Below are 15,409 nucleotides of genomic sequence, written 5' to 3'. Positions count from 1 at the left end.
CTCAAATAAGACAAGAACACAAAGCAGAAGAACAATATTTACTATTGGTTATTGATCATGCTTTTATTTAAAGGTTTCAGCTACCCAGTGAGAAAGCAGAGGGAATCAGAAGACACCTCTGAGATCAGACACAGGAGAGCAGCAATTTGACTCAACACCTATTGCATTCAGGTGACCAGCTGTGGTTCTCCTACCCCTTCCTTTGGATTCTTCTCTTATAATATTTGATATGCTTTTTTACATCCAAGTAAACTCTTTAAAATCTTAGCTACTTGCTCACCTCTTCTTACCTGGGCAGCGTATTAATATACTGCATATGATGAAGTAACAAATCCATGTGTATGTTTGTAAGATGGGGACTCTACATTTCGGTATTTGTATAGCAAGGCTTGTTAATGACAAAGGATCAATTAGTGTCAGCCCCACAGGACCAAGTCCAGGGAGATGCTGTTGTAACAAAACCACCACTTTAGATCTGATGATTTAAGACAGAGCAGAGTTTACTATGGTTTACGCTGAGGATTTTACCAGAAATTTCAAGAGATGCACTAAATAAATGGCAAATTGTATGAAAGCAGGTAGAGACAAGATAGCTTTAGAATCTTTTTTCTCTTCTTTGTCCACGGTTAAATAATTTATGTCAGTCTTCACGTGCTCCAGAGCAGCTCAGCACTAATGTCCAGTGTATTTCCAAGAGCAACACCATCACGCTGCCTCTTCAGCATCCATACACCCAGTAAGGAGCAGCTCTTCTAGGAAACAGTGGAGTTTCGTGGTGTAGTGTTCATCTTTCTAACCCCATTGAACAAGACCCTCCTCCTTTATATTTCCATGTAGGTAAGAGATAAGCTCAGTTGGTTGGAGCATGGTGCCAATAACACCAAGGTTGTGGGTTCAATCCCCGTTTGGGTTATTCACTTCAGATCTGGACTTGAGGATCCTTGTGGGTCCCTTCCAACTAAGAAAATTCAGTGATTCTCTGTGAAACAAAATATAAGAGCATCCAAACAAAATTCCTCTCCATTTCATGAGCTCCCAAAGGTGCAGGTGGTTTTGGTTTCAGAGGTACAGAATGGTCAAGGACCATGATCCCCAGCTTTGGACATGCAAGTTTGGACTATCAGCCATAGAAGGAATAGCTCTCCCCAAAGGATGCCTTTGAGAAACCAGATTCCTTCAACACATGTCAAGTATTTTAACTTTCATCCGGACCTGAATCAGGAGGGAATGTTTGGTTCATACTCAGTTCCACCTGCAGCCTTTCAGCAGTTTGAAATGTTCACTGTATCCCATGTCCTATTTAGCCTTTCTGCTCAGCTGTCTGTAATTGAGCAGCTCTTCCCAGCACACTCACTACAGCTTCATCTTTATACTGCAGGAACGAGTTCCAGCCTATTATTGCACTGCTTAATGATCCCATTCAGGTTGTTTTGGAAGAGTAGTCCTCAGCGTCTTACCCCAGGGATTTAAATAGGCTCATATATCAAGGCCAAGCCTTGATAATTCCTTTATTTCTGGTGGCATATTAAATCACACAGAAACCAGGAGCTTCTGAGCAGAGAAATAACTTCCTGCTATTAGGCAGCACCTATCACAAACCAAGAACACTCTTGAAATTTATATTCTTAGCTATGGCACTTCCTCAGAACTAATGAATTGGGCTGGGACAAACAAATCACTTTTTCAAATAATAAATATCAAAGGATTTGCTTTCAACTATGTGTTTTAGCAGTAAGAGGCTAGGGTTCTTTCCTTTTCTTTTCCGAGTTTTTACTTAGTTTCCAAGCCCATATGCAATTCTATATTGCTTTTTCAAACTGTATCTCTCAGAGCTCTCACACCAAGTCCATGTTTTACTATACTCTTCCCTGTGTGCCCACATTCTCTAGTTTCTTCCTTCTCCCTTTAATTTCTTTAGCCTGTGAGTCAAAGATTCATTATAGTGAGGAGGGAGCAAAACACTAAACCTTTCAAATCAAAATGAGAGCTTTTCTTTTAGGAAGTTGGTGGCTTTGTTTTGCTCAATAAATGCTAGTTCACGTTCTAGAGAACACCTTTATGTACTACTAAGATCATCCTTGTAAAATGATGGATTTCCTGACCTTTTTCCTCTTCAAAGGATTTTCACTGAGCACTCTTATTCTACAGAATAATTGTTGATAGCACTCCTGAAACCCAGGTACTTTCAGTTGAACCTCCAGCAGAGTGAAGTTTTTGGTTTTCAGAATGCGAAATTCTCTTGACCCCTGTTGAGTTCCATCAGAAATTACTATAGATGGATTTCTTTATAAATATTGTTGTAGAAATAGAAATTTATTAGAAAGGCAGGAGAGGATGATACAGCTCTTTCCTTGGAGTGATTTTTATGGGGTTTGGAGCTTTTCTTGCACAAGAGCAGGAGGATTGTGGCTGGAAGATAAAATTGTCTTCTCAAAAAAGACAGAGGTTGAAAGCAGTAGGAAGAATAATTATTGTCCAAAAGTTCTTATTTAAGCAAAGAGTCAGATCTAGATTTGATTTTGGATGCAACCAAAAGTTGACAATAATCTAAATAAGGATGGAATTTTAACATGGGATTTGTCGCACAATGCATATACTCTAATGTATTAATTGCTCAGTATTATTGATACAATTGGAAATTAACTCACTGATGTAACTCTGCTGCTGCTGAATCCCATGGTGACATGCAACCTCTCCCTATGAATCTTTCTCCACCATTTTCTCCATTAAGTTCTCAAAATATATCCTGGTGTCACATAATATCCCTCTGCAGCCTTGCTCTGTGACCATGCTGGCTCATTCTTCCTGGCCAGCAAAGGTTTGCCCTGTGTCCCTGAAGGTATTTGCCTCATGGACATGTGGCAATGAAAAGTGTACTGAATTCATTTATTCATGCTTCTATTCCTGATGCCGGCTCTTGAACTCAAGTACTTCTTTGGTCTTTCTTTCTATTCAAGTTGATTGAGAGGGTTGGGCCATATACAATATTCCAATTGCTTTTATGCATGAAGAGATTTTCAAGAAATCAGTGCACTCTTTGAGTGACATAATTAATACATGAACTGGCTGCCCTTTAACAACAGCAGTAATGTTCCTTACAAAGACCAATGCACTAATAGTACATTCAATAATGTACTTTTTAAAAGCTAAGTTCTTCATTGCTGGTATTTGAGTAGGACACTGAATTAGGCATGCTGAGCTGTATTTATTAGCAGAAAACTGATTATTATTACTGACCAATCTGCTTTTTAATGATTCAGCTAGCATGTTTTTTTTTACAGTAGTGAGTACGGGGCTCTTAATCAGGTGATCTGACAAGTGTGCAGTTTGCCTGGAAAATTATATTAGACTGAAAGTGGTTTCATGAAGAATAAAAAGGGGAAAGAACATATAAAATGTTGGCACTTAAAGGAGAAAGGGTCAAGAAATGCTGAAGGAACAACAGAGCAATTCTTTGTGTTTATCATCTGTACGCAGATATTTGGCCAAAATTCCCAGTTAGTGTCCGAGTTACATTATGCCCAACTCAAGACAAATTTCAAGTCTGGTTTTAACATTTTCCACTGAAGGCCAAAGGAGCGGGAGTGAAATGTTCTTTACAAGCAGGAGGGTAATATGGTACTATGAAAGGTCTCTGTAAAAATCAGATGGCTGCAACTCCCTTGGGCTCTGGGGGCATGTTTACCTTCCTCTAGTTAAAAAAGAAATATTTATTTTTACTTTGAGTACATATTTATCTCATTTCTTACCCACTTATGTGCCCCTAAGGCATCTTAGTCTTTCTACCAACCTGATCTATTTTCTGATACTGATCTTTTCTTACTTCACACTCCTGAAAGATGCCTTCTCCTATAGCCAAGAGTCTGGCCTGGAGGATGCTGATGGGCCTTGGGGGCTGCTCTTCACACTTACGACAGTCAAAGCAGATTTTCACACTGACAAAGTCTATGAAAGGAAATAACTGACTTACACCTGACAACAGTGATCAAATGAGACTCTGTGGAGACTTCTGCTGACTTTGATGGCCTTTGATCAGTCAATAATGAGTCACTGTCACCAGTGACCTTTATGAATGTATAACCTGAAAAATGAATATACTGCTAAAAAATACATCAAATCTCTCTTTTTTGACTTGCCTTTATTTAGCAATCTCTCTCCCTACTCTGGCCTCTATGATTGACTGGAGAGTACTATTGTATTTCATTCTGTTGATCCAGTTGTAGGTGGGTGTCCAGTTCTGAGGTTCAACTTAAGAGCGATTGGTCACTTTCCATTCAAATTTACTTTATAAAGAAAGCAAGAGCAATTGTTAAAAGAATGATCCAAAGAACTTGTTCCTGGAGGACTTAATGTTCTAAGAAGGTAGATAGGAAACTCCCTGGGGAGCAACTTCTAGGATTAATACTACTGATTTTCAAATTCTGGCATAACATCAGAATTAACATGCCAGTTTTTGTCATGTGTTCTAAATTCCATTTGGATAATGAGTGTCAGTCTGTGGCTGTTGTTTTCCAGTCCACTCACATGGTAAAGACTGACCAAAGGCTCATGGGGTCAGTGTAAAGAGCCCCACTGATGCCAATGTGCTTGTATCAGCTCTAACTCACAGCACTGGCGTCCTGCTCATCAGGCACGACTTAATCTAAACAGTGTGTGTTGCCTGCAGGAGCCACCTTTGACTTTATAAACTTTCTTCTGAGCTTTAGATCCGAATTTATGCCTCAAGAGAATTTCCACTGAAGCCACTGAAATTTGTATATAAATAAAACTCTTGGAAACAATAGCTGTCTGTTACATAGGAGGACCAGGTGTATGTCTTCCTTTTTCTCCTTCCTTCAATTTTCTCCTCTTCCACAACCAATATGCAGAATGCTTGATTAGAACTTCAAGGTTTTCTTTATTTGCTTTGGGAGAAAAGTCATCAAATATGGCAAACAATGGAAACAAGGCATGAAGGAATTTTCTGCTTTATGTTAAAGAACTAAATGGAACAAGGAGGCAATTTCAAGTCTAGTCTCACAAATAACCTTACCTCTTTCCTCCTAGGTTCAGTATTATCTTTATGTTGTGCACTGACCTCTTACAAAAGGGGGTGTGGGAAGCTGATAGAGAATAAGGACCATCAGTGAATCAATATAGGTGAACTAACTCCAGAATTAAAAGTGCATTGGAGAGAAGCAATATTACATATTTTTTTTTGTATTGTCTGCAACACCTGAGCCTTGAGTATCATCTGGAAATACAAAAATGTCCTTTTATCTATTTTGTGAGCCTGAAAGGATTCCCTGTCGGTTTGCTCTTTGTCATCAAAAGCTGTTGTCCATGATTGCAGCGTATTTTGTATTGTCTTCTGTAAAACTCTGAAATGACTATTTAGATTGAATGCCTCAAGTGAGCACTAGGTAAGTCAAAGCACACTGTATTTCCTTTCGAGATCTGGGAGACAGATGCATCACTCAATACCATCTATTCTCTGTATTACAATCACAAGATGCTTTAGTGCTTTTGTTTTACAATGAGGAAAATTGCTCTTTTTTTAATGTATCTTGAAAGCCACTTGGTGGTGTGAAATTTAGTGTAGAGATCCTGTAAAGTTTAAGCTTATAGTTATGTAAGCATTAGACACAGATGTTATCTGCAGTGGCCCTTCCCAACAAGTAAATATATGAGAAACATTCACTGCAACCTCCACGCTCACAGCCTGAACTCCTAGACTGCTGCTATAGTAATTCATTACAGTAAAACTCAGGTAACTACCAAAAACTGGGCTGCATTCTCTCAGGAACCATATAAATTCAGAATAGTAGATGCTCTATACTCTGATGAGCTCAAAGTTTGAAAAGACAAGGCAGCCTTGGGGTGAGGTTAGGAGTATAATCATGTTTTTCAATAATCTCACATCAACCAATGGATTTGTAATATTTTTTTAAAGAGTGATCAAATGCAGTCTTCAAATGTTATGATTCCCTGAACAGCTTAATATCTTTTTAGTGTTCAAAATCATCTGGGTTGGAACTAGATGATCTATAAGGTCCCTTCCAACTCTAACCTTTCTATGATTCTGTGATTATAGAACACTATTTTCTTGAAAAACATCGGTGGTGCAGTGAGCATTTCTACACACACATCCCACCAAAACCCAACTTATCTTCTTCTCTAAGCTTCCAAGGCTGAACACCAGAGCCATTGTCCTCAGGTAGCTGCTGTACCTAGCCTTAGAATCTTTAGCTTTCTAGCAGAGGTTTAAATCACACCACAAAGCACTACCATAACTGACTGGTCCTTTCATGAAACCTTCCCGATAATAACAGTTGCAGGAGTTGTGTGCTTTGATTTCAATATTTATTTTGAAGTACCTTTAATACTATAAAGCATTTTAAAAAAAGCATGTTACCTAAAGTTAGAACACTTTTAGCCTTGGGGAGTGAAAGGTTCAAAATTAATCTTTATCTAGGCTAGGCCAAGTGAACTCATGTTTTACATTATTTATTATGAAGCTCAGCTATTATTCTTTCCAGTGTCACAGTTTTAGACATTCACTGTTTTCCCACATCCTCAGTGGAAAAACTTTATAGTAGTGACCAACTGGGAATCAGTAGAGTCCACAAGCAGTGGTGGCTTATTTTTACATAACAATGTGTTGATTATCTGGAAGTTTTGTTGCAAAAGTCAATAGGAACCACAGGATGGGGAACAAGAGATCTAATACTTCTATTTATGTTGAGCTGGTAATCAGGAATATTATGGTAATTAAGAGATTTTAATGAGATATTTGTGTTGTTTTCCCTGTGGAAGACATGGATGACTAAGAACACCCTGTGTACTATTCCTGGAGATGCTAAGCAGATGCCTGTATTTTGTTCCATATTTCAGTTGTACTTTGAGAACTTTTCTCTGTAGTTAATGTTTTTGTCACAAAGTACATATTCACTCTTCTTTGCAAACCTAACTACTTCTCCCTGAATAAGAGTCTATTATGGCAATTAAGAGTTGCTGGTAGCCATGGAAATAATCACTTTTCTTGACCTGATGAAGGTGTTCTTCTGCTCTCCTACATCTTGGCTTTTCAGATAATTTACATGTTCCTGATTTAGACGATGCGATGCTATTATTGCAATTTTGAAAATACAGGGCATAAATCAGTGAGAGTGGTTGTTCCGTGCAGAACAAAAGCCAGTTCTTGGGAGCATGCACACATTACTTCTGACTGAAATCAATCCTGCTTTGCTCATTGAAGGACAGCACTTGTCCCGTGCAACAACAGAAAAAACTGAGCTGATCAAGAAACAATGGGACCTGCACAGGGAGAAAAATATTGACCATATTCTGACGTAAAAAATCAAATGTGAAAAGTCCATAATTTAAAGCTGCCCCAGGTCAAAATAAATAATTCAATCATCAATTATATGCAATTTCTCCTTAAAATAGAACTGTCTTTACAGTTTTTTGTAAAAACCAGCCCATAGATCCTTATCGTATATGCACATGTATAGATAGATAAATACACATATATAAAATCTCATGCCACAGTAATAATTTACTTTGATTTACCAAGATTAGCATTTTTTTGTGTGTGTGTCCATGAATAGTTATCTTGTTGGATTCTTTGTACTGTATGATCTGCAATAACCCCAGCAGTAAAACAAGGGTTTTCAAGCGTGACTTCGTTGGATTTACTCCCATATTCTGTATGTATAGTACAACAGCATGAAGTAGTGCCACCATGAGAATTAGCTAGAACAATAAAGCTGAAAGCATCCTTTGCCAGTAACCTTAATTCACAGTCACTTTCCCTTCCCAGGATTGTCACTAATAGGCAATGACTACTTCTTAATTATTATTTAAGTTTAATAGCTGATTATTATTGCTAAATGATATGAATACTTTTAGCTGTGATTGGACAAAGAAATGGCTTTGCATTTCAGGTTCCTGAATGGATATGTTTGAAAACATTTTTGCTTGGCACATTTATTTAGGAAGAGCTGAAATCCACTTCTCATGAATATGCTTTCTGAGTCGTTTAAATTCCTTTTTTACAAACACATCAATTACTCCAGGAAAGGCAGTGAATTTTTCTCAGATAAGAGCAAAAATAATCTAAAATTTGGATGAATATAGGCTTATTTCTTTGCTTCATAGCTTCTTCAGTTTTATTTGAAGAGAAGAATGTATATTGAATTAGGTAACAGGAGCTATGTTGGAAAGTCTTTGTCATTCAGCAGTTGCAGAAGAGCAATCTCGGGCAATATGGCTTGGCTCATCCCACCTAATTTTGGGATTTAATTGATGCACACAACTGAACCTTGGTTTTGGCATTTGCTAGCATTGCCCTCCTAAGACAGAAAAAGGCATGTTATTTTCTGGAGAAAATCGTCTCCTTCCCAAGTGGTCGTGACCTAAAATGCTCATTTTCCTTTTTTTGCACACCAGATAACTCAACTCTATGGAACAAAAATCATACATTAGCCAGCCAGCAGCCTTTCTGTGGAAATAGGTAAATTTTACTCCTACAGAGAGGCTCAAGCAATTAAATTTGTGAGCTCTTCCACAGAAGAATTACAACATTCATAGATTTTCTTCTGATTTTTTTCTCTACCCTGCCTTGACTTCACTCAGCCCCAGACAGGCAGGATTGACTTCCATCTATCCATGGTGCTCCTGGAACTGCCAATGGACTTGTTAAATTGTGATAATAATTTTTAGGCTGTTGGCCACACATTTGTTATGAAATGAAGTAACTCTCTTCACATGAGATGTCAGACAGAAATTAGTTTCAGTCACAATCAGTCTAGATTTCAACTGGAGGCTTCAAGGTGAAAGCTGTGAACTTTGTCACCTCTTAAAGGTTCATGAAGCATCCAAGCTTTTCCATTTTTAGCTGAACGGGACTTGTAAACTCCTGTGTGTGTTGCTTTAACACAGCTTGGTTTCAGTGGGCGGGAGGAGATGCTCGAAGCTTCTACTATGTCTGGCACAGAGCCAATTGCTGACGGCTCTGATGATGGGCAGGTTACTAGCCCAATTAGAAAAGTTGGTAACACCTCTGTGATGACATATTTAAGAAAGGAAAAACCGCAGGAAAGACTCTCTTCTTCTGAAAAGTAGTGAAGCGGCTGCCAAGACCCATCCCAGAGGGAGCGACTGGGGACCACACAGCTGGGGCCCTCCCAAAGCCAAGACCATGTGGCTGGGACCCTCCTGAAACAAGAGCCACCCGTGTGGTGCTGGCAAAGACCACGCAGCTGAAACCCTCCTGAGGCCGGGACCATGCAGCCAGAGCCCTCCTGAAGCTGAAACCACACGGCCAGGGCCCTCCCAAAGCCGAGACCACATGGCCAGGGCGTTCCCAAGGCCAGGATCACGCGACCGAGGCCTTCCCGCAGCCAGGCCCCTCCTGAGGCCAGAACCACACGGCTGGAACCCTCCTGAAGCCGAGACCATGTGGCCGGGGCCTTCCTGAAGCTGGGACCGCACAGCCAAGACCCTCCCGAAGCCAAGACTCTGCGGCCAGGGTTGCCCATGCAGTGCCGACAGAGACCATATTGCCAGCAACAAAAACACGATGAACAATTCCCTGATATAGAGCCCAGACAAAATCAACTTTTTCAAAGCAGAGAAAATCTATAAGAACTTTTCAATTGATTAAACTTGAAAACAAACAAACCTGCAGACACTAACTTTCTTCTGAGCCAGAGAAAAAGTGAAAACATGTAAAAAGAATCAACATGGCGACATGGAAGTCAGTAAAAAAAGAGAAAAAAATAGTACTCCAATTGCCAGAGCTGCGATTCTTCTGCAAGCCATAGTGAAGACTATAATACAACAGTTTCCCTGTAATTCATTAAGTGCTGGGGGGGCTGCAGATACCCACACGCAGCCCGTAAAGAAGAGTACTCACATTGGAACACATGGATACTGAAAAACTGTAATCTAGTAAAAAGCTCAAACACAAAAAAACTCCCCCTTGCTTCCAGAGATAAAGAAAATCCTTGCTTCCAAACTAGTACAACTCATCCTTAAAAGACTAAACCCCATCAACTAAAATGACTCACGCTAGGCAGTTGTGAAAATACTACTTGGCCCGTGAGAGAGACTCGTGTTACAGCAGGTTGAATGGACTGCTGTTTGTAAAATTTAAAACCACGCTAGAAAAGTTCGCAGAAAACTATCTCTCGTGGAAAAGATCCCACAACACAACAAAAAAAATTTTTTTCCTTAAGCGTACTGAAGAAAGATTTTTAAGACGTGAAAAACTAACCAAAACACCATGTTTTGTCTCCTTGTGCAGTCAGTAGAAAAGAAGGAAAGACTAAAAAAGAATGGTATTCTAAAGGTTTATTTTAGTTCTCATTACCCTTTTTAGTTTTAATTCTGTTAATAAATTGTCTTTATACTATTTAAATTTTAAACCTGTTTTGCCTTGAAGTATTTTTCCCCTAATCCTTATCTCAACTCATGAAGTTTTCAATTCCCCCTCCTCTGCTCAGCTATAACAGAAGAAAATAAGTAAATAGTTTTTTGTGAGTGCCTAGCAGTTAGCCAGTGTCAAACCCCAACACTGTGCTGGAGAAAGTATTGTTTATATATCAAAATTCCGTGGCAATAAATGCAATAAATCCCATATTTCTGCAGATTGCCTCCATCAAAGTTGACTTAATTCCTTTAGGCAAAATTCTGTGCTCCCTTCCTTCTTCTGTTGAAAGCAATAAATGCTTTAAATAAACTCTTAGGAAGTTCTCTGGTCCCGTGGCAGTAAAACTCAGAAAAGTGATCAAAAACTTATGTATTTATAGACTTCATTAGGCTTAAAATTACCTCTGTTCTTCTCATATGAATGTTTAGGATTTATGAAGTATGTGGCATTGTTATTGTATTTGTTATAGCATTTCACCCTTAAACCATTGGGGTATTGAGCCCATGAACTGAGGCTTTGAGATCTTTAAAGACGTATGGAAGGAGCTCGAATAGGAGAGTGATCATCCATAAACTCTATATAGTTATACACACAAGGACCAACACTGTACTTTGCATTTGAATACTTCTCTTCAATGCCTTTTGCTTACTCTTCATTTTTAATCAAGCGCGTTGAACGCAACCCAAAACAAGACCTTTACCTAATGCTGAGTTTAATGACCCTTTTAATACCAGCAGAGCTGTCCTCCTTCACTCTCGCTGCTGTTCCCTTGTAGCTTTGGAGCGTTAAATGTGTTATAAAAATGTCTTTTTGGTACGGTTCACAAATTAACTGAAAGGCACAGGGAAGCAGTATACTCACCCAGCATGAAATCAAAATCTAATCAATGCAGATTATGTTAGATTAGCTAAGCAAGTAAACAATTAGCCAAGTTAATGTTACCTACCATGTCCTTCAGCACTGAACAATTAAGGAATTTGTCTTCCCAGACATGTTTAGTTCCAGCTCTTGTTGGCGTCATTGCAGGTTGTTGGATGAATTTTTCAAACTACTATCTCCCGTTGGCTCTTTATTTTCATTCTGTTGCGAGTCTTGAACAAAAAGGAAGGAAGTGTTGGTAGGAAGAGGGGAGTCAGCTGCTTTGGAAGGAAATGTGGGTTTTGATGTGAAGCTATGATGCAGACTAAGGAATTGTCCTCAGGCTCAAATTGTCGCACGCAGCAGCCTCTCTCCAGGCGGGATTACAGAAGATTACAATGTTTCTCACCCCTCCAGCAGGGTTGAGGAGCTGTGAACCTACACCCCACTGTTTCAGAGGCAGAACTCTTCTAACCTCGTATGACAGATTTTTGGCAAATATGAAAACTAAATAAGCAGTTGGTTTTCATTTTTGTAAAATCCTACAATGGCTTGGGTTGGAAGGAATGTTGAAGACCCTCTGGTTCCATCCACTTTGTCTCAGGCAGGGACACTTTCCACTAGACCAGATTGCTCCAAGCCCTGTCCAGCCCGGCCCGGAACACTTCCAGAGAGGGGCATCCACGGCTTCTCTGGGCAATGAGATTTTTGGGGGGGGTTGTTGAGGGTTTTATTATTATTTTTGTTGACGTGGGTATGTGAGTGTCTGAGTCCTCTCTCTGAATTTCCATTTTGTTCAGACTGACTTTTCTTCTTAAGGTCACAGTTGCAGTGAAATTAGCAGCTGGAACTTTGGTACAGAAAAACCTGCTCCATGACTCTGCCCTTTCTTTCAGGTCTCATGAAATTCGCTGCTCAGCTGGTGTGGACTAATGGGCTTTGATACCTGTGTTGTGTGTGCACAGATCTTCTAAAATAATTGCATTTCACCTTTGATTTACTCCGCCTTGCTTTCATTTCTGTTTGGATTAGGACCATCACACCAACAAAAAAAATTAATTTAGCAATCTCAAACCAGTTTCTGACCATCCGTTTGTTAATATCACTGTTACCGAGCCACAGAAAAACTGTGAGTCTCACTTCAAAGTTCTCACAGTAATGTAGGAATTAAATTGAGTTTATTTGCACAATTAATACCCTAAAACCAAACATTATCAGTTTTTAGCTGCTGTTTCTACAGAATTGTTGAATGGAATGCATCCAGTGGTCATATCTAAAACGTTACAACTACCTTCTGTCATTAACACGAGCTGTTTCAACTTTTTTCAGTCTAAAACCCACTTATATTTTGTTGTCTCCATCACTTGCAAAATCTCACACAACCTTAAATTTTTTCATGCTTTGTAAAGGATTGCATCCCATTTTAAACAGTATTATAGCTGGTAAAAATTTTAATTCACAAAATGATTAGTATTAACTCTTAACAGTGACTGCTATACCTGGGCAACTGATGCATATTTTTCAGTGGGATGGAAAGGAAATCACAGAACTTTTAAGATGCTTTAAGCCAAGTTAAACTCCCCATGTTTTTTAACTTCTCTTAGTAGGGAGAATCCTGCTGGCATTGAGTAAATAGTTTGACTTTTCAGCAGAAAAATGAAGGAGGTCAAATACAGTTTAATTAACAAGTTTTTGGGGTATTTTCCCACATTAGCAAATTAATTCTATTCCTTTTGATCTTAAAAGGCTTTGCTGAATCATTGTTTGTTCCTCTTTTTTTGATGGAGAATTTTTTAGGAATTCTGAGGAGTAAATTTCAAACACTGAAGGCCAAAACCTGCTTGTGTTTACGTGTTTCCAGATGGCAAATATATGAGGGATTGGAAAAAGTAAATAAATACCAATGTCTATATATTATTTTTGGTATTAAGCAAAAACAAAAAGGAGAAATGTGCCCAGAAAGTGTTATTGGGCCAGATACTGGCTAAAATTTGTGATCATAGTTTCTTAGCTGTGAAAGTAAGGGCTTTGTGGCTGGCTGGCAGGGGGAATGGGGTGGGGATGAAGTGAATGTAAGTGATGATTTCCATTGTGAAGGCTTCCAGAAATTTCTGCCTTCTTACCAGCTGGCAGGTTATCACCGTGTTGAGAATGGAACAAATGTATTCTCCCTCTGATCCAGTAATGGACCAAAGAGGGCACAGGATGTTTATGTGGAGCTGATGTTTATATGGAGGAACAGGGTGGGGATGCGCATTCTTCAGGCTCAGCACTGTCTGCCTGCTGTGTTTTACCCCTCCTGCCTTTGTGCCATGTTGGGATGCTGGCTGAACCCTTCTGGGCTCTATTTCAGTGAAAAGATCAAGAAAAGGGTTGTGGGCAGGGGTAGAAGCAGTAGTGAGGGGTCTTCATGAGCTCTGAGACCTTCTCTTCCCACCCAGAATGGCCATGGATTCATCACGGATTGCACAAGGATGTTGGCTTTTGCTTTCACATTGCAACTCATATATAATATGCTTTTTCAAAAAAACTATGAAACCTTTCCCATCTATAGCCTTTTCTCCATATTTTATAATTAGCTTCCAGATTTTTTTTAAAGGATATTTTGTTAAAACCAGTGACATTTCCAAAGCAGTCTGCCCTCTCCCCCTCAAGGTGGAGCAGAGGAAGAGACATTCCTCGAGCACCTTGATCCTATCCCACGTGCCACGTGCAGCTTCTGGGATGCTCCTCGTCCCCTCTCTGGGCCATTTAGTCCTGACTCTGCTTTCTTTTCTTGCCCTGTGAAATCTTATCCAGCAAACGGCCTATTTGAAAGATTAGTCCAATCCAAGGGTAATGTATTGTTTCCCTTAGATTTAACTTTAGCTGATCCCTATAGTATGAATTTTTTAGCAGGACAGTGTAATCTGTCTGGGAGATTTTGACAACAGAGTCCATAAGGAAAGTGGAAACTTCTCAATCTTGAGATTTAAATGTAAACCCATGAGGAGGTGTTGTGGTCACAGGTGGTCTGCAGAGAGGACCAAATTCTGCCAAGCACCACTGACTTTTTCTCCTGAGAAGGGAAAATGTTTGGCATCATCTGGACATTCACCATCACCATCCAGCTCCTTGGGGACCTTCTGCAGGTGCTCTGTCCAGCTCCCAGCCCCACTGCTCAGTCATAGAAGCATGGAATGGTTTGGGTTGGAAGGAACCTTAAAAATCATCTAGCCCCAGTCCCTTGCCATGAGCAGGGACAGCTTCCATAGACCAGGTTGCTCCAAGCTCCGTCCAACCTCGTCTTGAACACTTCCAGGGATGAGGCTGCCACAGCTTCTTTGGACAACTTCTGCCAGTGCCTCACCACCCTCACAGGGAAGAATTTCTTCCTAAAATTGAATCTAAACCTTGTCTCTTTCAGTTTAAAGGCATTCCCCTGTTCTTTCACTGCATACCTTGTAAGTCATGGCTGCAATATGGATACCAGGACAAAGAAACAGAAATGGGTCTCTAGCACTCAAGTCAAAATGAGTCTTCTTGCTGTTGTTGTGTTGCCAAGTCTACAGCTGAACCCTTTCCAAGCAGATCTTGTGGAGACATGGCTTTCCATTTATTCAACTGCTTGACAAATCTGGGGATCGTTGCAATGGATTGTCACATTAACAGTAGCAAGACTGTTTATCCTGTGATGCAGTTCTCTGGAGGCCACAATGATGCAAACAATCCAAGGAACAACATGGGAAAATGTTACGTGCCATAGCCCAACACTATGGCATAGCCCAAGAGAATTCTAATGCAAAAGAACCTAAATACAAAAGAAATTTTTGATCAATACAGGTTTTTTTTGATTCATAAATAAGACTGATTCATATAAAAGAATTCAACTATCAAGTAATAGTCATAGGCTGATTTCAGTGATCTAAAAGTTTGAATGGACTCAAACTTTAAATAATGTTGCCTTTTAATTTTGAATTTAAAAAGAAAGCCTCTTTGAACAACTGAACTTGAAAGGAAATTGTACTATGGTTCATTAAAGAGATTTTGCATTCTCAGCACTTTTTTTCTAAAGAAAAAAGGCAATCAAAAATTTTGCAATCTGTTTTAATTTTAAAGGTTTAGATTACTTAAGTACTTTGATAATGTAAAGAAGTC

This window comes from Corvus brachyrhynchos, unplaced genomic scaffold, assembly GCF_000691975.1.
Source record: "Corvus brachyrhynchos isolate BGI_N302 unplaced genomic scaffold, ASM69197v1 scaffold381, whole genome shotgun sequence".
Lineage (NCBI taxonomy): Eukaryota > Metazoa > Chordata > Aves > Passeriformes > Corvidae > Corvus > Corvus brachyrhynchos.
This window is presented reverse-complemented; position numbering follows the sequence as displayed.